Source organism: Rattus norvegicus, chromosome X (assembly GCF_036323735.1).
Source record: "Rattus norvegicus strain BN/NHsdMcwi chromosome X, GRCr8, whole genome shotgun sequence".
NCBI lineage: Eukaryota > Metazoa > Chordata > Mammalia > Rodentia > Muridae > Rattus > Rattus norvegicus.
In genome coordinates, this window is record NC_086039.1 from 82,177,869 (window position 1) to 82,203,141 (window position 25,273).

Genomic DNA, 25,273 nt, shown 5'->3' on the forward strand with positions numbered 1-25,273 from the left:
CTGTAGTAGTATTTCCTTTACAAACTTAGGTATAATTGTGTTTGGGACATAGATATTAAGAATTGCCATGTCATCTTGGTGCATTTTTCCTTTGATAAGTATTACTGTTCTTCCCCATCTCTTTTGATTAGTTTTTGTCTGAAGTCTATTTTCTTAGGTATTAAAATAGCTACGCCAGGTTCTGGAGCCACTACTGCCAATCTGAGACCATGAAACTGCATGCCAGACTCTGCCCATTGTATGCTAACAATCCTAACAGTTTCAAAATCCAAGATGACAACCCTCATGAACCAGCTCATTATAAATCTTCTTAAGGAAGAATAGGTCCCTCCTTAATTATATTTACAGTTGTTGAGGTCAGAGCTGTTGACATGGCTTGTGCCATTTTTATCTTAGTGAAGGGCTTGACAGATGAGTTTACCCTTGTTGATATGATGGAAGACAAACTGAAGGGAGAGATGATGGATCTCCATCAGCCTTTTTGTAGAACACCAAAAATTATCTCTGTCAGAGACTATAGTGTGACTGCAAACTCCAAGCTGGTCATATCACAGCAGGACCTGTTAGCAGGAGGGAGAGAACTGACTCAATTTAGTCAGCAAAATGGGACCACCTTCAAGTTCATAATTCCTAATGTTGTGAAGTATAATCCAAACTGCAAGCTGCTGATTCTTTCAAAGCCCGTGGATAGCTTGGCCTACATAGCTTGGAAAATAATGTGGCTTTAAAAAATACTGAGTTAATGGAAGTGCTTGCAATCCAAATTCAGCTTGAATGCATTGCCGGGTGGGAGATAGGCTTGGGATTCGACCACTAAACTGTCATGGATGGGTCCTAGGGGAGCATGCAGACTCCGATGTGATCATGTGGAGTGGCATCAATGTTGCCAGCAACTTTCTGAAGAATCTGAATGCAAAACTGAGCACTGATGCAGACAAGGAGTAGTGGAAGGAGGTTCACAAGCAGGTAGTTGACAGTTCCTATGATGTGATCAAACTGAAAGGTTATACACCCTGGGTAATTCACCTTTCTGTGGCAGATTTGGCAGAAAACATAATGAAGAATCTTCGTCAGGCACATCCCATTTCCACCATGATTAAGAATTTCTTTGGAATCAATGATGTCTTCCTCAGTGTCCTTGTCTTTTGGGACAAAATGGAATCTCAAGTATTGTGAAGATGAATCTCACTCTTGAAAAGGAGACTCACTTGAATTATTTTTCTGCATGGCTAATTTTAGCTAATTTGATGGGCTCTAGATGGGTAGCAAGATTGTTTAAGGCAGAATAAGGTATCATTGAGTACACATACTATTTCTTAAATTGTTCACCCATTGACATGTTTAGACTGCTTTCATATCTTGACTATTATGAAATATCATGCAATGAACATGGAAATTGAGTTAATCACATTTAGGTAACAACTTTTCTTTGTAGTACCTACAGTACCTACCCAGAATAAAACTTGCTAGATGTTACGAGTAATTCTGGTAGTGAGTTTTTAATAACCCCACTTCCCCCACACAATTGTTGCATTAATTTGCAATATCACCAATATTGTATAATGATTTATTGCACATTGCCAGGAATGATCTTTCATCTTTTGATCACAGTCATTTCAACAGATGTGAGTGAATATCTTAATATGGCTTTATTTGCATTTTTGTAGAGTTACTCTTTATATGCCTTTATCATTTGTATGTCTGCTTAGGAACAATGTCTATTCAGGCCTTTCATCCCTATTTAATAGGTTTGGACTTCTTGCTTTTTTTGTTTTGTTTTGTTTTGTATTTTGTTTGTTTGATTTTTGCTACCATGTTTTATCATTTCTTAGATATTTTGAATAATAATCATTTGCTCGATATATAATTTAAAAGTACTTTATTCTATAGCTATATTTTAGGTTCTTGCTTGCTTGCTGTTCTGTGCAAACCCATTTTTTATTTGATATAATCTGGCTTGTCTATTTTTTGCTATTATTATCTTTGCTTTTAGTGTTATACCCAAGAAATGTTGTTAATACCAATTCCTATATTTTCTTCTAAAAGTTGTACTTCTTCAAGAACTTAAATTCAAACATTTAATTAATTTTGGGAACTTTTTGAAAATCATATAAAAAGGTCATATTTTATTTGCTTTCATATTTCCCCATGACTTACAAGATGGAACTATCTTTTAGCCATTTTAAATTTTAAAACATTTTTCAAAGACCTGTTGAGCATAAATTAATGGGCTTATTTCTGGGTTTTCTACTTTGTCTACTAGTCTGTGTCTCTTTTATGCATTATAATCATATTTTATTATTTTGTCTTCATATTATGCTTTGAAATGAGGAAATGTGATGCCAGTACCTTTATCTATCTTTCTCAAAATTGCTTTTATGATTATAAGTCTTGTGTTGCTCCGATTTTATCCTTGGAACTATTTTGTTTTTATTTTGTGAAGAATTTCACTGGGTTTTTGGTGATGACAAAATTTACTGATAGTTTTAGATAGTATATTGGTTATATTTCTTTTTTTGGCAGTTTCATTGGGATAAGTTTATTTTCAGTGGCTGAACTTCCTCTGTAATCAGATACATGACAAGAAGGAATTTGTGAGAGAAAAGATTTTACTACATTTTACAGTTCAAGGAAAGACATTCTATCATGAAGGTGAAGGCATGGCATCATGTTTGGAAAACCAGAATCAAAGTGTATGGGTAGTCAGGTAGTAGAGAGAGAGCAGGAACTGACGTCAAGCTAAAATTCAACACTCTCTATCAGTGAGCCCCATTTACTCTAGTTAAGTACCACATCCTACAGGTTTCACAGACTTTGAAATTAGTGTCACTATCTGTGGATGAAGTGATTGGACACATGAACCTAGTGGAGATACTACATTTGAAATAGATCAGATAGATGATGTCTATTCTTGTTATCAATTTAAATGACATATATTTGTATTTATGTCATTCTTCAGTTTCTCTCAGATTTCATGTAATATGTCAATATATACATTTTTATGTAGCAGTACTCTATACTAAAAATAATAAGTCAATAATTTTGAATTTTAGTTGATCTCCTTTTATAATTTGAATATGGCTCTCTTTGGGATTGAATTAAGTGAGTTTTAAAGTTCATATAGAAAAGGCTGTATAGAAAAATTATATTTTCTTTATTTATAAACAGAGTAATGACAAATTCTATTCTGAACTCACAAGAGTATTAGAAATATTGCAATCATAATGGCACTATGTTTACTAATAACATGCTTTCTTACTACAGTAATGTATTTGAAACAGGCCCTTCCTTATAAAGCTTCAATGAATTGACTTTATTTTTTATCTCATCTTGATTCTTTGCCTGTTTTATATTCATATTTTCATCCATACTGAACTAATGCTTATCCATTTTAGAAAAGGGACAATGCACATCCAACTTTAGAGGAGAATCATACTTAAAGTAATGGTAGAGCCTCGGGGCAATAATAAAGCTGCTCTGCTTAATTGGTATTGAGAGAAAGTGGGAAATATTATTCTGCATTTGCTTATCATATTGATACTGAATTATTCTAGTATGGAATAAGTTTCCAAAACTGGTAATTTTACATTAAAGTCTACTAAATGATATATTCTATACTTAAAATTTATTGACTTAATGAATAATCAATTTTGTTCTGACAAGATTGTGAAACATTTTGTAATTCTAAATTTAGTCAAACCTGAGAAAACTACAATATTCAACTAGTCTATTCAATCTAGGTTGCATCAAATTCTGCTATTTTATAACTAAACAGTGTTGAGATTAAATAGTCTACCTTTTATAGAAAGCATAAGTAGCAAGATGTGCTGGATTTTCAAGTAAAATTTCCCTTATTTTGAAATCAAGTATAAAATTTTTTCATGCATGTCATAATACTGTTAAAATTTTTTTTATGTGGAATTGTGCAAAGAAGCGAATTGAATTAACTAGAAACAGCTACACTTTGACATGTTTGAATTGGAGAAGATTGGGACAAAGTCTAACTTAGCAGTTTTCTCCTGTTCTATTCACACAAGGATCCACATGTGAATATCAATTATATGGTTGGTTCTTGCAGACAATAACTTTTATAAAGCTAAATGAGAATGAATCATTTCTTGCATTTTGGTATAAACATTTATGGGATGAAGTTTCATGATTGCATGAAATGTAAAAGAAACATATTTTTCTACCTTTATCTACTTAAGCATGTTTCTTGTCATTTGAAAGGACATTGCAAAGCTGTTAGATAAAATTGAAAGTGAAATGTTAAACCAACTTCTGTTAAGTTTGTTTGTTATATATTATCATGGGAAAGCTTAGAGACATGGATTCTTAATGTTGAAAATAGAGATGATGTATTTTGAGAATTTGAACTCACTGGTTTAATATTTGTGTTCTGCCAAGTGATCCATCAAGGAGACCCCAAACCTTCACTTTTCAAGATTACTTCTATTGCTGGGGCAATAAATGGACAGGTCCAATTTTTCTTGGCTACTATAAGATTTTGTTAGCTCTTTCTACAGTAATGTAGTGAAGAAAAAGACACATTACTTATGATATTTTCAGGATATTTCATTGCTGGAGCTTATAATTCCTCACCACTAAATAACCTCAGACTAATGGAAACAATCTAAAACCTGGTGGAACTCATGGCAATATCTCTCTTGTACACTCTGCTAGAATCCAAAATAGTTCATAAACCTCAAAAGCTAAACAATACTTGAGACATCTGAGCCATTTGGAACCTTGCAGTCTTAGGAGAGATGTTGGTCAAAGGAAACACAACTTTATTATGTATGGAGGATAAATACAAGCAATCTATTGTACTACATATGATTAAAGTTAAAACCTGCATAATGTGTTCCTTTAAAATGCTGACACTAAGTAAGTGCTCTTAGAACTGTGAGGTAGTATGCTAAATGCATATTTTGTCTTAATCTTTAATAAAATACTTAAAGTTTAATTCCCAGTTGCCGGAAATAAAAATTCAAAAGAATCATACCATCTTTTATGTCATTTCTTTTAAAACTTATTTTATAAGATAAATAGTCAAAATTGTATGTTTATGCATCCCATAAATTCCAAAAATTCTAAAAGGTAAGCCATTATTCATAAGAGACACAAACTTTTTATGTAATAATTTTATGATTCCTTTAATGTTTTTGAACTGTAATGTGAAATCATTTTATTTTCTTTAATAATTAAGTTCTGTGACATTGCACTATACCTTGATAAAAGTATTGATTATAAAAAATTATTTAGTAAGTCATGAAGAAATAACTTATTTCATAAAAAGTTGATTAAAACAAGTCAAACTATTGGTATATTATGGCAATAGTTAATGTGTTTTAAAATAAATTAGAATCTATTGTGAAATAATCTTGCCCATGAACCTGTAATAGTTTTGTTATAATACTGTTACATTTTTTAATGTGGAATTGTTCAATGGACCATACTGAATTAACTAGAAACAGCTATACTTTGGCATGTATGAATTGGAGAGGATTGGGGCAAAGTCTTAGCAGTTTTCTCCTGTTCTATTCATACTGTCATAAGCAGTAATTTTAAAGTGAAGAACACCATTGTCATTATGAAGTAAATACCCATGTAGCTGCCATAAAAGTTGTAGCCACAAAAAAAGCTGTGGTCACTCTTGTTATTATTAATGGCATGTGACCAGTGTGCAAGATAAAGCAAAAAAATCAATTTAATGTATGTAAGTAGATATGCACACAAAGATGAAGATATTCATTGTAGGCCATTTGCTACTTCGTATTTTGATCTATTTCTGCTTCAAAAGTGAATATTTGAGCCTAACTAATTCTTAAAGGAAAATATTTAGTTCATGGCTCCAGATGTTAGACATTCAAGATCAGGTGGACACATCTGGTAGGAGCCTCATATTAAATTCTTTTTTCCCACAAAATAATATTTATGATTATTTGAGAATTTCACACAATACATCCAATATCATTTGCTTTGCATTCCTCCAGATCTATTCTTCCACTCTTGTGCCCCCCACCAAATATAGTATGTCCAATTTGGGTTGGCCATATACTCAATGGAGCATGCTCATACTCTCAATAGCCAGAGCATTAAAGAAAACACACACACACACACACACACGCAAACACACGAAACTGCCAAACTTTATAACATTTGCTGTTGTACTAACCCAGTACCATAACAGGAAAACTTGCAATATTGATAAGTAATTAAATAGTAATAAAACTGTTAATTCTATCATGCAATCTTAAATCCTCATGACTCAATACTTTTCAACATTATCACATTGGAAATCTATTTTCATGAGTGTTTGAAAGGACAAATCCTGTCCAAACCTTGTAACTATGAATTTTCAATTACAGATGCAACTATTTTCTACAAAATCATTGGCTTAAAACAACACAAGAATTATGTTATAATTCATTATGTCCTAAGTTGGCCATGGCTCTTCCTTGACTAAGACAAAAGTATTGGCAGTAGATCTAAGTCTGCCATTCCCAGTTCTTACAGTTGTTCCTCATACCTTCACTTGAGGTTCCATTCCTTCTTTTAAAAGCTAGGTATGAGTGAGCCATTCTCACCACTCATTATTGTGACTTCTCTCCTGCCTCATTCTTCCACTTTGACACATCCTTGTAATTGTAAAGACCATTAGACATTCCTGCATAACTATTTTAAAACCAGCTGACTAGTAAACCTAATTCCATCTACAATTTTAATTTTTCATTTTTGTGTAATGTAATTGAGTCACAGATTCAGAAGATTAGGAATGTGGACAATTTTGAGGCCATTATTCTACTAACAGTGGTCTCTTTAAGAGTTAATTTATTTTTCAACCTGGAAATAAATTCATAATTACTATTAAAATACTTTTAAGGGACTGGGAAAATAAGTTGGTTGGTAAAGTTATTGCCATGCAAACATGAGGATTTGAGTTTCCATGGAGAGGACCTGATAACCTGAGTCAAAAGTCAGTTGCAATGTCATGTACCTGTCACCCCAGTACATCAGAGGAAAAGATTGTTGGCTATTGATAGACTAAACAGTGAGTCTTTTTGTTCAGTAAGAGAAACTTTGACTCAAAAACAAGATGAAGATTAATAGAGGAAGATACAACCTCAACCTCTGGCATCCACAAATGCATACATTGGACATATATAGGCACACACTTTAATACACATGCATACACCAAACATATACACAAACACATAAGACACTCAAAAGCATTTTGTTCACTCTACCTTTGTGGGGATTTGAATATGCTTGTCCCATGGGAACTGGCCCTATATAGTAGGTGTGGGATTGTTGGAGGAAGTGTGTCACTGTAGGTAGGCTTTTAGGTCTCCTAGTGTTTAAGCTGTGCCCCATGTGGGGGAAAAACCAAAACAGATAAACGAAAACCTGTTCCTGGTTGTTTATAGAAAACAGTGTCTGTCTCTTTCTGGCTGTCTTCAGATGAAAAAAATAGAACCATTTGCTCCTCCAGCACCATGTCTGCCTGAACATTTCTATGCTTCCTGCCATGATGATAATAGACTGAACCTCTGAAACTATAAGCCAGCAAAAAGTAAATATTTTCTTTTATAAGAGTTGCTTTGTAGGAATGTCAGCTAAGTTCACCCCCATAGATTCTCCAAAGACTCCAGTCCCTGGACTCCAGCTAGACTCACAGATGCCATCACCAATTTCCATGCTCATGCTCACTGCCAACCCTTTCCAGCTCCCTTCTCCCCACATCTGATCTCCATCCCCATCCCATCCTCACCCCTTCTCCCACACAGTTCCCCCTCTCCATTTGCCTCTGATGACTATTTTGTGTCCCCTTCTGAGTGAGCTTCATATACCTTCCCTTGCACCCTCATTGTTATCCAGTTTATTTGGATCTGTGGATTATAGAACGGTTATCCTACACTTTGTGGCTAATATCCACTTATAAGTGAGTACATATCATACATGTCTTTCTGGGTCTGGGTTACCTCACTCAGGATGATATGCTCAAGTTTGATACATTGGCCTAGCTGAGATTCCTACAAAAGGGTAACATAAAGACTGAAGTGGCCACCTCCTATAGCAAAGCAAGACTTCCAGTGGAGGGAGGTGGACATCAATCCCACCCATAAAACCTTGACTCAAAATTTGTCCTGCCTATAAGATGTGCAGGGATAACGATGGAGCAGAGACTGGGGGAACAGCCAACCAATGACTGAAACAACTTGAGACCTCATGTGAGAGAGACATCCATTGCAGACAGGAACCTACCATATCTGTCTCCTGAGAGGCTTCATCCTGCCAAGATGACAGAGACCCACAGCCAAACATCAGGTAGAGCTTGTGGACTCTTGTGGAAGAGCAGGGGAAAAACTGCACTAGCTGGAGTGGTCGAGAACACAAGAATACCCACAGAGTCAACTAACTTGGGCCCAGAGTAGCTCAAAGAAACTTAAATACCAGCAAAAGAGCATGCAGGGGTTGGACCCATGCCCCCTACACATTTTAGCAGCTGTGCAACTTGGTCTCTATGTAGATCTTTTAACAATTGGAGCAAGGGCTGTCTCTTAACTTTGTTCCCTACCATTGGATTCCTTTCCTCTACATGGACTGCCCACTTGGATCTCAGAGGGAGAGGATGTGTCTTGTCCTGCTGGGACTAGATATCCCAAGGTAGGGTAGTACTCAAGGGGTCTTCCCCTTCTCTGAGGGGTAATGGAGTTGGAAGGATGTGTAAGGGCCAGACTGGGAGGAGAGTAAGAAAGGGTTAGACTAAGATCAGGATGTAAAGTGAATAAATAAATAAATAAATAAATAAATAAATAAATAAATAAATAAATAATTGAAGAAAAAAAAAGATAATTGCCTTGGTCATGTTGCTATCACAGCCATGAAAACTGATGACAACAAACCTAATTCCTTTCATGGCATGGGTCTCAAATTGGACCAGTCATTGGTTGGTCACTCCCACAAATTCTCTACCACTATTACCCCCAGCACATGTTGCAGGCAGGACATTTTGTAGGTTGAAGATTTTGTTGCTAGGTTGGTGTCCCAGTTCCACCATTGGAAGCCTTCCATGGTTACAGAAGATGGGCTGTTCAGGCTTTCTGTCTGCCCCCTACTAGGAGTCTTTGCTAGTAATATTCTCATAGATTCCACAGAGTTTCCATTGCACTAGCTTTCCACCTCACCCCAGAAATTACCACCTCTCCTCCGAGTTTTAGTCATTTCTCCCAGGATTTTCTTCTTATATCCACCTGATCTCTCTTGTTCATACACCCACCTGTACTCAGTCCAGAAGTAGAAATATATTTTCCCTTCCCAGGGATATCCTCCTAATTATGTAGCCTCTCTGAGTCTTTGAATTGTAGCATGATTATCTTTTACTTCACAGATAATACCCACTTATGAGTACATACCAGGCTTTTCTTTCTAAGTCTGGGTTAACTCACTCAGGATGATTTTTTTCTAGTTTCATCCATTTACATGCAAATATCATATTTTTAACAGCTGAGTAATACTCCATTGTGTAATTATAACACATTTTCTGTATCCATTCTTCTGTCAAGGGACTTCTAGGTTGTTTCCAGTTTCTGAATATTATGAATAAGGCTGCTGTGAACATAATTGAGCAAGTGACCTTGTGGTAGGATGAGTATCCTTTGGTACAGGCCAAGGAGTGGTATAGCTGGTTCTTTCTTTTTTTTTTTTTTTTGACCACCAATTCTTATTTATTCAAATAGTTATGTCATGTAAGTGGCCAAATACCTCTTTTTATTGGATATTTTATTTACATTTCAAATGTTATCCCTTTTCTAGTTTTCCCTGTGGAAACCCCTATCATAGCCCACCTCCTTCTGCTTCTATGAGGGTGCTCCCCCTCCCATCCACTTCTTTCTCCCCACCCTGGCATTCTCCTAAACTGGAGCATCTAGCCTTCACAGGACCAAGGGCCTCTCCTCCCATTGATGCCTGACAAGGCCATCTTCTGTGTATAGCTGGTTCTTGTAGTAGATCAATTCCCAATTTTCTGAGAAACTGCCATATTAATTTCCAAAGTTGCTGTACAGTTTGTACACTGACAAACAATGAAGGATCATTCCACTTGCTCCACATCCTTGACAACATGAGCCCTCACTTGTGTTTTTACCTTAGTCATTCTGACAGGTGTAAGAAGGAACCTCAGAGTCATTTTAATTTGCATTCCCCTAATGGCTAAGGAGGTTGTACATTACTGTAAGTGTGCCTTGGACATTTGAGATTTCTCTGTTGAAAATTCTGTTTCAATCCACTGCCTGGAGGGCCAGGAGTCAGCCCAGAGACCTAGAATGGAACCAAACACGACTGTCAAAAATAGAAAAAAAATCAATGAAATGATTCTTAATGATATTTTCTATTCCACTATACTCATAGACTAGATCATAGCATAATTTTCATCAGATAGGGTTCATCCAGCAACTGATGGGAGTGGATAGAAAACTCACAGCCAAGCATTAGAAAGAGCATGGGAAATCCTGCAGAAAAGAAGGAGGAAGAATTGTAGGATCCAAAGAAGTCAAGGACATCACAAGGCCATTGCCCACAGAATCAATTAATCAGGGCTCATACAAGCTCACAGAGACTGAACTGACAATCAGTCTATGAATATGATCTAGACACTCTGCATATGTGCAGTTTTGTGTTTTTGTGGAACTCCTAACAGTGGGAGTGGGGCTGTTTTTGACTTTTGTGTGGTTTTGTGACCATTTTCCTTCTATTGAGTGACCTTGTCCAGAGTTAAGATGAGAGAGGGGCCTAGTCTTACTGAAACTTGATATACCATGTTTGGCTATTATCCCTGAGAGGCCGCTCCTTTTTGAAGGGAAATGGAGGAGGAATGGATCTGGGAGAAAGGGAGGTCGGTGGGTCCAGGGGACTGGGTGGAAAAGGAGTGAAAACTATGGTTGAGATGCAATATGTAAGAGAAGAATAAAACAAAACAAAACAAAACAAAACAAAACAAAAAAACACAATTCCTGTCAATAAAGCCACCATTTTAAACTATTGTAGCTGTTTTCACCCATGTTTTGATTTCACATCTCTTAATATGTATATATGTTGTTTTTAAAATTCTCGTAACCATCTTTAAATCGTTGATGGACACTTCCAAACAACTCATTGAACAAGAAGATGCCAACTGGTGCCTACATAGAACCTTCACCCATGCAGGGTGTCATTGATACTGTAAGGTAATTTGCAGGCTCCCAAAAGAAAAAAAATAAGAGAGAGGGGGAGGAAAAACATAGCCACAAACCATTTGATGTATGCTGTCTTGCCTGAAATATATGCTAGGGCAATGGTGCCATAAAGCTTGTGAGAATAACCAACTAATGTCTGGTTTGACTTAAGGTCCACTCCATGAGATGAACCCATACCTGACACTACTTCTATGACCAAGAACTAGAAATTAGATTGCCTAGATGAATAGGGTAAAACCAAATACTTCTGGTCTTTAAAAAAAGTAATAATAAAATAAGTAGTAATGATAATCTGCTACAGATCAAGGCCTGTCTTTGTCGGGGTTTCTGTTCCTGCACAAACATCATGACCAAGAGGCAGGTTGGAGAGGAAAGGGTTTATTCAGCTCACACTTCCACATTGCTGTTTCATCACCAAAGGAAGTCAGGACTGGAACTCAAGCGGGTCAGGAAACAGGAGCTGATGCAGAGGCCATGGAGGGATGTTTCTTACTGGCTTCTTCCCCTGGCTTGCACAGCTTGCTCTGTTATAGAACCCAAGACCACCAGTCCAGGGACAGCACCACTCACAATGGGCTGCCCCCCCCACTTGATCACTAATTGAAAAAATGCCTGACAGCTGGATCTAATGAAGGCATTTATCTCAACTGAGGCTCCTTTTTCTGTGATAACTCCAGCTTGTGTCAAGTTGAAAACAAAACCAGCCAGTACAATGCCTTATTTTGCCATCATCAGAGTAGTATTTTCCAGTAGCAAATGAGAACAAATACAGAGACCCATAGCCAGACATTATACAAGGAGAAAGACCTTGGAATATTCAGCACTAATTGGGATTCCCCATAAAATCTTTCACCTCAGATCTCATGGAAGAAGTGGAAAGAGTGTAAGAGCCAGAGGCAAACAAGTCCCTCTAAATCAACTGACGAAAGCTCATAGGAACTCACAAAAACTAAAGCAGCAAGCACAGGGCCTAAATTAATGTGCACCAAATTCTCTCTCTCTCTCTCTCTCTCTCTCTCTCTCTCTCTCTCTCTCTCTCTCTCTCCTCCCATATATACACATACATACATATACATACACATATACATGTTTTCAGTTTAATGTTTTCATGGAACACCTGAATGTGTGATTGTGTGGGTCTCTGATACTTGTACCTTCTTTTAGACTCTTTTCTTGTGTTAGTTTGCCTTGTCCAACTTAGCTGTAATGGTTTTGTTTTATGTTGTTATATCTTATTTTGTTATGTTTTGTTGTTATCTCTTAGAATCCTGTTTTTTTCCTAATTTAGACAGAAAGGAAGTGGATCTGGAGGTGAGTGGAAGGGAGGAGGAATTTTGAGCTTTAGAGGGAGGGGAAAACTGTAATCAGAATATATTGCATAAAAAAATCTATTTTCAATAAAATGAAAAAGGACAATAAACAATCCAAAAAAAGGAGCCAAAATTTAAAACCGAACCAACATTGTTAAAAATTTAGAAATAAATGCTAAACGTGAGCAACCAAAACTGAAAACCTGGAAAATAAATTTATCATGTTGAGTTCCTACAGTTTGGTAGATTTCAAGACTATCAGAAACAAACGAATTCAACTGCTCACCCACCAACCAACTGCTTTTCTAGAGTACAAGGACAAAATCCATCCCAGAATGCACCTGATATGGGCTGGTATCTAGCATACTTCACAATGATTCCTTATGATGCCATGTGCAATGGACCAATCAAGGCTCATCAAAATCTACAATTCTTTTTTTCTTCTCACATTCTGTCTCCAACAACTGTACTTTCTTGGCTATGATAGTATTTAAATTGTTACAAACAGAAAAGGATTTCCAGTGAAGTGGAAATTTCTGGTTTCAGTGGAGACCCAGTTGTATCATGTGATGTTTCATTGGAAACTGTACTATGGGAGGATGTTTTGCTGAAGCAGACATGTGGGAAAATGTTTTGCTGAGGTGGACAAGTGAAAACATGTTTTGCTGAGAACAGATACATGCTATTTTTCTGGAAGCTGCCTGGTGAAAGGGCATGTGATGGTTTCCTGAATCAGATGCTTGAGAGGATATGTGATGTTTTGGAAAGATTATAAGTATAATCCAACAGACAATAGATGATGTTCTGGCATTGGTTCACCTTGTTGGTCTTCCTTATGCTTTCCTGACAACACTCTGGCATGGATTCACATTAATTTCTTCTTTAATCTTCAATTGTCATAACTTTGCAGAAAGAAATTCTCCAGATCTCTGTTCCTCCCTGTTCCAGAGACAGCAACATCTTCCCATGTATTGCCAGTCTCATCCATTAGACAATGGTGAAGGTAGCAGTGAATAGATTTGGCCATATTGGGTGCCTGGTTACCAGGGTTATTTTCTCATCTACATTTGGCAAAGTGGAGATTGTTGTCACCAATGACCCCTTCATTGACCTCAACTACATGGTCTACATGTTCCAGTATGACTCTAACCATGGCAAATTCAATGACACAGTCAAGTCTGAGAATCACAATCCTCCAGGAGAGAGATCCCAGTAACATCAAATGGGGTGATGCTGGTGCTGAGTATGTCCTGGAGTCTACAGACATCTTCACTACCATGGAGAAGGCTGGGAGTCACTCGAAAGATAAGGCCAAAAGGATCATCTCTGCCCTTTCTGCCAATGCTTCCATGTTTGTGATGGGTGAAAACCATGAGAAGTATGACAATTTGCTCAAGATTGTCAGCAATGCCTCTAGCACCACCAACTGCTTAGCCCACCTGTCCAAGGTCATCCTTGACAACTTTGGCATTGTGGAAAGACTCTTGATCATAGTACATACCACCATTTCCATTTAGAAGACTGTAGATGTCTCCTGTGGAAAGCTGTAGTGTGATGGCCGTGGGGCTTCCCAGAACATCATCCCTGGACCCACTGGTGCTTCCAAGACTGTGGGCAAGGTCATCCCAAAGGTGAACGGGAAGCTCACTGACCCAGCCTTCCATTGTTCCTACCCTCATGGATCTGACATGCCTCCTGAAGAAACCTGCCAAATATGATGACATCAAGAAGGTGGTAAAGCAGGTATCTGAGGGCCCACTAAAGGGCATCTGGGGCTACACCGAGGACAAAGTTTTCTCCTGCAACTTCAACAATAGCTCCCACTCCTCCACCTTTGATACTGGGACTAGATTACTCTCAATGGAAACTTTATAAAGCTCATTTCCTGGTATGACAATAAATATGGCTACAGAAACAGGGCAGTGGACCTCATGGCCTATATGGCCTCCAAGGTGTAAGAAGCCTTGGGCCACCCACCCTAGCAAGGAAACAAGAGGAAGAGAGAGTCCTTCAGGTGCTGAGGAGTCCCTGTCTCAATTTGGCTCCAAACACTAAGCAGTTCCCTCACCATTTCTGGTCCAGACCCCCTTAAAGAGCCCTACTCTCTTGAATACCACCAATAAAGTTTGCTGCACCCACAAAAAAAAAAGAAAAAGAAAACAAGGATAGGGAAAAAGGGGCAAGCTGGAAGAAGGTGGAAGAAGGGGAAGAAAGGGAAAGAAGAAAAGAGGAGGAAGGAGGGGGAGGAAGGAGGGGAAGAAGGACAGGGAAAGGAAAAGAGAGGGGAGAGAGAAAAAAGAGTGGGGATATAAAATGGGGGGAAGAAAAAAGAGAGAGGAGAAAAAGAGAGGGGGAAAAGAGAGGAGGGGGGGAAATAGATGAGGAAGAGAGGGGGAAAAGAGAGAGGGGGAAAGAGGGAATAAAGAGAGGGGAGTAAAAAGAAAGAGAAGGGGGAAAAGAGAGAGGGGAAAAGAGAGAGAGGGGTAAAAAGAGAGAAGGGGAAAGAGAGGGGGAAAGAGAGGCAAAAAGACAGAAGAAAGAAAAGAGAAGAGAAAGGAGGGGGGAAAGAGAGAGTAAAAAAGATGGTAAAAAAGAAAAAGAGAAAAGGGGAAATAGAGAAGGGAAAAGAGGTGTGGGGAAAAGAGAGGGGGGAAAGAGAGAGAGGTGTGAGGAGAAGAAAGACAGGTGTAGGGAGAAGAGAGAGAGGTGGGGAGAGAGGGGAGAGGTGCAGATAAATGGGAGGGAGAGGGAGGGAAAGAGAAGGAAAGGGAGGGGAAAGAAGAAGAAGGAGAAGGGAGGGGTAGGGAGGGAAGGGTGGAAAGGGAAGGGAGGGAAAGGGAAGGGGAAGAGGAAGAGGAAGTGGGGAAAGGGGAAGGAGAAAAGGGGAAGCATGGAAAGGAAAGGAAAGGAAAGGAAAGGAAAGAAAAAAGAAAGGAAAGGAAAGGAAAGGGGAAAAGGAAAAGAAAAAAAGAAAGGAAAAGGGGAAAGGAAAAAGGAAAAGGAAAGGGGAAAGGAAAAGGAAAAAAGGAAAATGAAAAAGGAAAAGGAAAGGAAAGGAAAAAGGCAAGGCAAGACAAGGCACCAGAGGCCAGCTTTCTTGCTATAGCAAGTCCTGAATAGCCTAACAAAACTGAAGCAAAAGATGATCTTAAATCCAATCTTATAAAGATAATAGAGGCCTTTAAAGAAGTAATGGATAAATCCCTTAAAGAAATACAGGGCAGCATGTACAATTTGGCAGAAGCCTTTACAGAGGAAACAAATAAATATAAGGAATTACAGGAAAATACAAACAAACAGGTATAGGACATGCATAAAACTGTCTAAGAAATTAAAATTGAAATAGAAACAATAAAGAAAACACAAACTGAGTCAATACTGGAGATGGAAAACCTAGGAAACAGACACAAAGATCACCAAGAGAATTCAATGTACCCAAGAGAGAATCTCAGACACAGAAGATAAGATTAAAGAAATTTATGTCTGTTAAATATAGTGTGAAATATAAAAAGACCCTGACACAAAACATTTAAAAACTCCAGGACACTATACAAGCAGTCAAACCTAAAAATGATAGGAATAGAAGGAGAAAACTCCAGGCTCCAAGGCCCAACAAAATCATAGAAGAAAAATTTTCTAACCTAAGTAAAGAGATTCCTATAAACACAAAAAACTTAAAAAATACCAAATAGATTGGACCAGAGAGGAATACCCTCCATGAATGTAATAATCAAAACATTAAGTGTGCAGAACAAAGAAAGAATATTAAAAGCTTCAAGGGGAAAAGGCCAAGTAACATAAAGGCCAAACTATCAGAATTACACCTGGCTTCTAAACAGAGACTCTAAAAGTTAGACAAACCTGGGCAGGTGTCTTGAAGATCCTAAGCAACCACAGATGACAGCCTAGACTGCCATACCCAGCAAAATGTTCAATCACCATAGCTGAATAAACCAATATATTCCATGACAAAATCAAATTAAATTAATATCTTCCTACTAACCCAGCCCTACAGAGGATAATAGAAGAAAAATTCCAACCCAAAGATGTTAATTACACTCAGGACTACACAAGAAATAAGGTCATACAATTAAGACCAAAGAAAAAAAATTCTCAATCTCTGTGTATTTATGTCTCTCTGCCTCTCTCTCTCTGTCTCTTACAAACACACACACACACACACACACACACACACACACACACACACACACTCACACACATCCCAGGGATGCATAGGTAGCTCAATATATGAAAATCCATCAATGTAATCCACTATGTAAACAAACTGAAAAAATAAAACCACACATGATCTCATTAGACATCGAAAAAGCCTTTGAAAAATAAGCTAATACCCCTTCCTCTTAAAAGTCTTGAAGATGCCTTCCAGTCTCCATCAGCACCCAAAAGCTGGTGCTTCCCAAAACCTGCCAGCAGAGAGCCAGTCTTCCAGGAGCTCTCTTCCTCCTAAGCCCACAGCCCACAAGTAGGTCTCCATTTTACTTCCACTGAAGATCCAAAGAGACGCCCACCAAGAGTGCACAGGCCTCTGGAACTGCAGGGAAGACTGGGATGAGACCCTTCCAGTCTCCATCTGCATCCAGAGCTGGGGCTGTCTAACAGCTCTCAGACCCAAATCCTGCTCTGGTAAGAGAACTGGTCTCCCAGAAGCCCTCTCATTCTTAAGACCATAGGCTCACAGGTCCACAGGAGGGACAAGATACAGTCAGAGACAGAAAGACAAACTAACACAACAGATAACCAGATGGCCAGAGGCAAGCACAAGAGCCTAAGCAACAGAAACTAGGGCCATTTGGTATCATCATAACTCAGTTCCCCAACTACAGCAAGCCCTCAATACCACCAACACACATAAAAAGCAAGATATTGATTTAAAATTACAACTCTTGATGATGTTAGAGGACTTTAAGAAGAACATAAATAACTCCCTTAAAGAAATACAGGAGAACATAGGTAAAGAGGTAGAAGCCCTTAAAGAGGAAAAACAAAAATTCTTTAAAGAAGTACACAAAAACACAACCAAACAGGGAAAGGAATTGAAAAAAACCATCCAGGATCTAAAAATGGAATTAGAAACAATAAATAAATCACAAAGGAAACAGCCTTGGACATAGAAAACCTAGGAAAGAGACCAGGAGTCGTAGATGCAATCATTACCAACAGAATACAAGAGATAGAAGAGAGAATCTCAGGGGCAGAAGATACCATAGAAAGCATTGACACAATAGTCAAAGAAATAGTAAAATGCAAAAAAGCTCCTAACCCAAAACATCCAGGAAATCCAAGACACAATGAAAAGACAAAACCTAAGAATAATACGTATGAAGATTCCCAACTTAAAGGCCCAGTAGATATCCTCAACAAAATTGTAGAAAACTTCCCAAACCTAAAGAAATAGAAGTCCACAAACATACAAGAAGCCTACAGAACTTCAAACAGGTTGGAAAAGAAAAGAAATTCCTCCCGTCACATAATAGTGAAAACACCAAATGCACAAAACAAAGAAATAATATTAAAAGCAGTAAGGGAAAATGGTCAAATAACATATAAAGGCAGACTTATCAGAATTACACCAGACTTCTCAACAGAGACTATAAACCTAGAAGATTCTGGATAGATGTCATACAGAACCTAAGAGAATAAAAATGCCAGCCCAGGATACTATACCCAGCAAAACTCCCAATTATCATAGATGGAGAATCAAAGATATTCAATGACAAAACCAAATTTGCACAATATCTTCCCACAATTCCAGCCCTAAAAAAATAATATATGGAAAATTCCAACACATGGAGGGAAACCATACCCTAGAAAAAACAAGAAAGTAATCTCCCTGCAACAAACCTAAAAGAAGATAACCACACAAACATAATTCTACCTCTAAAAACCGAAATAACAGGAAACAATCACTATTCCTTAATATCTCTTAACATTAATGAACTCAATTCCCCAATAAAAAGACAAAGACTAACAGACTGGATATAAAAACAAGACCCAGCATTTTCTTGCATACAGGAACAATACCACATGATGATTTCATTAGATGCTAAGAAAATATTTGACACAATTCAACACCACTTCATGATAAAAGTCTTGGAATTCAAGGCCCATACTTAAACAAAGTAAAAGCCATATACAGCAAGCCAGTAGCCAACATCAAACTAAATGGAGAGAAACTTGAAGCAATCCCACTAAAATCAGGGACTAGACAAGGCTGCCCAATCTGTCCCTACTTATTCAATATAGTATTTGAAGTCCTAGCCAGATAAATAAGACAACAAAAGGAGGTCAGAGAGAGAAAAATTGGAAATGAAGAAGTCAAAATATCACTATTTTCAGAAGATATGATAGTGTACTTAAGTGTCCCCAAAAATTCCACCAAAGAACTCCTACAGTTGATAAACAACTTCAGCAAAGTAGCTGGATATAAAATTAAATCAAACAATTTATCAGTAACCTTCCTCTACTCAAAGATAAACAGGCTAAGAAAGAAATTAGAGAAATTACAACCTTCACAATAGTCACAAATAATATAAAATACCTCAGTGTTACTCTAACCAAGCAAGTGAAAGATCTGTATAATAAGAACTTTAAGTCTCTGAAGAAAGAAACTGAAGAAGATCTCAGAAGAGTAAAATATCTGCCATGCTCATGGATTTGGCAGGATTAATATAGTAAAGAGGCCATCTCTATCAAAATTCCATCTCAATTCTGCATGGAATTAAAAGAGCAATTTGCAAATTCATTTGGAAAAGCAAAAAACCCAGGATAGCGAAAACTATTTTTAACAATAGAAGAACTGCTGACCTCAAGGACATCCCTGACCTTAGGCTGTATTGCAGAGAAATTGTGATAAAAACTGCATGGTTTTGGTACAGAGACAGGCAGGTAGATCAATGGAATAGAATTGAAGACCCAGAAATGAACCCACACATCTATGGTCTCTTGATTTTGACAAAGGAGCTAAAATTATCCAGTGGAAAAAAGACAGCATTTTGAACACACAGTGCTGTCTCAACTGGAGGTCACCATGTGAAAGGATACAAATTTACCCATCCTTATCTCCTTGTACAATGCTCAATTTCAAGTGGATCAAAGATCTCCACATAAAACCGGATACATTGATATTAATAAAAGAGAGAGGGGTTGGGGATTTAGCTCAGCGGTAGAGCACTTGCCTAGCAAGCGCAAGGCCCTGGGTTCGGTCCCCAGCTCCGAAAAAAAGAAAAAAAATAAAAGAGAGAGTGGGGAAGAGCCTTGCACACATAAGCACTGGGGAAATTTTCCTGAGCAGAACACCAATGGCTTATGCTCTAAGATCAAAATCAACAAATGGAACCTCATAAAATTTCAAAGCTTCTGTAAGGCAAAGGACACTGTCAATGGGATAAAATAGCAACCAACTGATTGGGAAAAGATCTTTACCAATCCTATATCCGATAGAGGGCTAATATCTAATATATACAAAAATCTCAAAAAGTTAGTCTCCAGAGAATCAAATAATCCTATTAAAAATGGGGTATAGAGCTAAACAAAGAATTCTCAACTGAGGAATAGTGAATGTCTGAGAAACACCTAAGAAATGCTTAACATTCTTCATCATAAGGGAAATGCAAATCAAAACAACCCTGTGAGACCACCTCATACCAATCAGAATTGCTAGGATCAAAACTCATGTGACAACAGATGCTGGTTAGGATGTGGAGAGAAAGGAACATTCTTCCATTGTTGGTGGTATTGCAAGCTAGTACAACGACTCTGGATATCAGTCTGGCAGTTCCTCAGAAAATTGCACATTGCACTACCTGAGGACCCAGCTATACCACTCCTTGGCATACACCCAAAAGATGCTCCAACATATAACAAGGATATATGCTCCACCATGTCCATAACAGCATTATTTATAATACCAAGAAGCTGGAAACAACCCAGATGTCGTTCAACAGAGGAATGGATACAGAAAATATGGTACATTTACACGATGGGAGTACTACTCAGTCATTAAAAACAATGACTACATCAAATTCTTAGTCAAATGGATGATACTAGAAAATGTCATTCTGAGTGAGGTAAACCAGTCACAAAAGAACATACAGGGTATGTGCTCACTGATAAATGAATATTAGCCCAAAAGCTTAGAATACCTAAGAAAAAAAATCATAGATCATATGATGCTCAAGAAGAAGGAAGACCAAAATGTGGATGCTTCATTCCTTCTTAGAAGGGAGAACAAAATACTCATGGAAGGAAAAACGGGGGCAAAGATTAGAGCAGGGACTGAAGAAAAGATCATCCAGAGACTGCCCCACCTGGGGATCCATCCATGAAGCCACCAAATCCAGTTACTATAGCTAATGCCAATAAATGCCTGCTGACAGGAGCCAGAAATGTGTATCCCCTGAGAGTCTCTGCCAGAGCCCTATTGATACAGATGATGTTGCTTGCAGCTAACCATTGGATTGAACAAGGGGACATCAATGGAGGAGTTAGAGAAAAGATTGAAGGAGCTGTAGGAGTTTGCACCTCCATAGGAAGAACAACAGTATTAATTAATGAGTTCTCACCAGAGCTCCCAGGGACTAAACTATCAACCAATGAGAACACATGGAGGAACTCATGACTCCAGTCACATATGTAGCTGAGGAGGTCATTGTCCATCAATAGAAGGAAAAGCCCTTGGTCCTGTGAAGGCTTGTTTCCCCAATATAGGGGAATTCCAGGGTGTTAAGTTGGGAGTGGGTGTGTGGGAGTGGGAACATCCAAAAAGAAGAAGGGGGGTTGGGGATTTAGCTCAGTGGTAGAGCGCTTGCCTAGAAAGCACAAGGCCCTGGGTTTAGTCCTCAGCTCTGAAGGAAAAAAAAAAGAAAGAAAAGAAAAAGGGGGAGGTAGAGGGAGTATGAGAGAGGGGGCAAAGGGGATAACATTTGAAATGTAAATACATAAAATATCCAAGAAAAATAAAATTAAAAAAGGTCTTGAAGACATCAGGGGTACAAGGTACACATCACATCTAAACACAATAAAAGGAAATACACAACCAGCTAATAGACAACATAAAATTAAATGGAGAGAAACCTAAAGCAAATATAGTAAAATCAAAATGACTGGATACAAAATAAACTAAAACAACAATTAGTATCCCTCCTCTATGCAAATCATAAATGGGCTAAGAAAGAAGTTAGGAAAATATTACCCTTTACAATAGCCACAAGTAATATAAAATATCTCAGTATAACCAAGCAAGTGAAGGACTTGAATGACAAGAACTTTAAGTCCTTGAAGAAAGAAATTGAAGACATCAAAAGATGGAAAGATCTCACATGCTCATACATTGGCAAGCCCAATATAGTAAAAAAAAAAAAAAGGTCATCTTACCAAAAGTAATATACAGATTCAATGCACTTCCCATCAAAAGTCCAACACAATTCTTTACAGACCTTAAAAGAATAATTCTCAATTTTATATGGTAACTTGAAAAATCCAGGATAGCTAAAATAATCCTCAATGATAAAAGAACTTCTGAAGGTCCCACATTCTCTGCCCTCAAGCTATACTGTAGAGCAATAGGAATAAAAATGGCATATTATTGGTATAGAAACAAACAGGTTTATCACTGGAATCTAATAGAAGGCAAAAATAAACCCATACACTACTGACACTTGGTTTTTGATATAGAAGCCAAAACCATACAATGGAAAAAGGAGACCATCTTCAACAAATGGTGCTGGTCTAACTGGATGTCTTCATTTAAAAAATGCAATTAGATCCATATTTATCCCCCTGCACAAACTCAAGTCCAAATGAATCAAAGATTTCAATGACAAAACCAGATACAATACAATTGAAGCTGTTCTATCCCTGAATCTGTTGCTTCTTGGTAGATCCTTTTCCACTAACTGAGCTGCCCTTGTCTGGCCTCAGTGGGAGAGAATATCCTGAAGTAACTTGTTATAATGTGGTATCAAAAGTGGTGGGTTGGTGACACACTGGATAGGACTCCTCCTTTTCCAAGAAGGGGAAGGGGGATTGAGAGGAAAGTCTGTGCATGGAGGTATTGTGATGACAGGTGGGGGCTGATATTGGGATGTAAATTGAATAAATATCTAAATAAATAGGAAGCCCAATGGAAATTTGTGTTTTGATTTTGTATCCTGATTACTTACTGATTTCATTATTTACTTATTATTTAAATTACTTATTTATTATTCATGAAATTCCATTATATAAACATTTGTTTTTTACCTATATTACTAAATACCCTAGAAAACAAAGGGAAATTTCCATAGTCATCCTACAATAAAATATGGTTATAAAAGGCAATCAAGAAATATAAAATCTCAAGGAATCACACAAAAATTATATTAATCAGGATCCCGGCCCATAGCTCCCTGCTTCCAAACACCGTGGAAGAGAGAGCCCATTGCCCAGACAGGTGAGCACTCCTGAGACTGCAGGGCAGGAGAGATCGCCAGTACTGCCCACCCCTGACCACATCCCCTGCCCAAGAGGAAACTGTATAGGGCCTCTGGGAACAGGAAGATAGGGGCACTCAACACTTTGGTCCAGACACCGCCCAGATCTGAAGGGATCCGGTCAAACAGCTTCCTGCACCCAAATCCCTTGGGAGGGAGAGCTAGATCTTCAGATGGGCAGACACATATGGGAAGCCAGAGAAGACTAACTACTCTCTGCCCACATTTCTGACTCTAGAGGAAATCACCTTGCACCATCTGGGCCCCCTGTGCATAGGGTCCTGAGAGAAGGCAGAGCAAGCCCTTCTGGTTGCTGCCCTCATAGAGAGCTGAAACCTGGTTCTGAGAAGCACCTCAAGGCCCGAGACTAGACGTAAGACCAACTTTTCTGCTTCAAGTGACCTGCCTGGTGGACTCAGGACACACGCCCACAGGAACAGCTGAAGACCAGTTGACAAGAATGACTACACGCCTGAAAGCAGAACACTCTGTTCCCATAACTGGCTGAAAGAGAACAGGAAAACAGGTCTACAGCACTCCTGACCCACAGGGTTATAGGATGGTCTAACCACTATCAGAAATAGTAGAACAAGGTAACACCAGAGACAACCTGATGGCAAGAGGCAAGCACAGGAACCCAAGAAAAAGAAACCAAGACTACATTGCATCATCGGAGCCTAATTCTCCTACCAAAGCAAACACTGAATAGCCAAACACAACAGAAAAGCAAGATCTAGATTTAAAATAACATTTTATGATGATGGAAGGGAAATGCAAATCAAAACAACCCTGAGATTTCACCTCACACCAGTGAGAATGGCTAAGATCAAAAACTCAGGTGACAGCAAATGCTGGCGAGGATGTGGAGAAAGAGGAACACTCCTCCATTGTTGGTGGGATTGCAGACTGGTACAACCATTCTGGAAATCAGTCTGGAGGTTCCTCAGAAAATTGGACATTGAACTACCTGAGGACCCAGCTATACCTCTCTTGGGCATATACCCAAAAGATACCCCAACATATAAGAAAGACACATGCTCCACTGTGTTCATAGGAGCCTTATTTATAATAGCCAGAAGCTGGAAAGAACTCAGATGCCCTTCAACAGAGGAATGGATACAGAAAATGTGGTACATCTACACAGTGGAATATTACTCAGCTATCAAAAACAATGACTTTATGAAATTCATAGGCAACTAGATGGAACTGGAAAATATCATCCTGAGTGAGGTAACCCAATCACAAAAAAAAAACACATGGTATGCACTCATTGATAAGTGGCTATTAGCCCAAATGCTTGAATTACCGTTGATGCACAGAAAACATGAAACTCAAGGATGACCAAAATGTGAATGCTTCACACCTTCTTTAAAAGGGGAACAAGAATACCCTTGGGAGGGACTAGGGAGGCAAAGTTTAGAACAGAGGCAGAAGGAACACCCATTCAGAGCCTGCCCCACATGTGACCCATACATATACAGCCACCCAATTAGATAAGATGGATGAAGCAAAGAAATGCAGGCCAACAGGAACCAGATGTAGATCTCTCCTGAGAGACCCAGCCAGAAAACAGCAAATATATAGGCGAATGCCAGCAGCAAACTATTGAACTGAGAACGGGACCCCCATTGAAGGAATCTTGGAAAGGACTGAAAGAGCTTGAAGGGGCTTGAGACCCCATATGAACAACAATGCCAACCAACCAGAACTTTCAGAACTAAGCCACTACCCAAAGACTATACATGGACTGACCCTGGGCTCCAACCTCATAGGTAGCATTGAATAGCCTAGTAAGAGCACCAGTGGAAGGGGAAGCCCTTAGTCCTTCCAAGACTGAACCCCCAGTGAACGTGATTGTTGGGGGGGAGGGTGGTAATGTGGGGAGGATGGGGAGGGGAACACTCATACAGAAGGGGAGAGGGAGGTGTTAGGGAGATGTTGGCCCAGAAACCGGGAAGGGGAATAACAATCGAAATGTAAATAAGAAATACTCAAGTTAATAAAGATGGGGAAAAAAGAACCAGATGCCCTTCAACAGAGGAATGGATACAGAAAATGTGGTAAATCTAAACAATGGAATACTACTCAGCTATCAAAAACAATGACTTTATGAAATTCATAGGCAAATGGATGGAACTGGAAAATATCATCCTGAGTGAGGTAACCCAATCACAGAAAAACACACATGGTATGCACTCATTGATAAGTGGATATTAGCACAGATGCTCAAATTACC

At 38.4% G+C, this 25,273-nt stretch overlaps 1 pseudogene; it reads left to right on the forward strand.

The window, feature by feature from the left end:
* Positions 1-273: 273 nt before the first annotated feature.
* On the forward strand, positions 274-1,289 carry Ldha-ps7 (lactate dehydrogenase A, pseudogene 7; annotated as a pseudogene).
* The last annotated feature ends 23,984 nt before the right edge of the window (positions 1,290-25,273 follow it).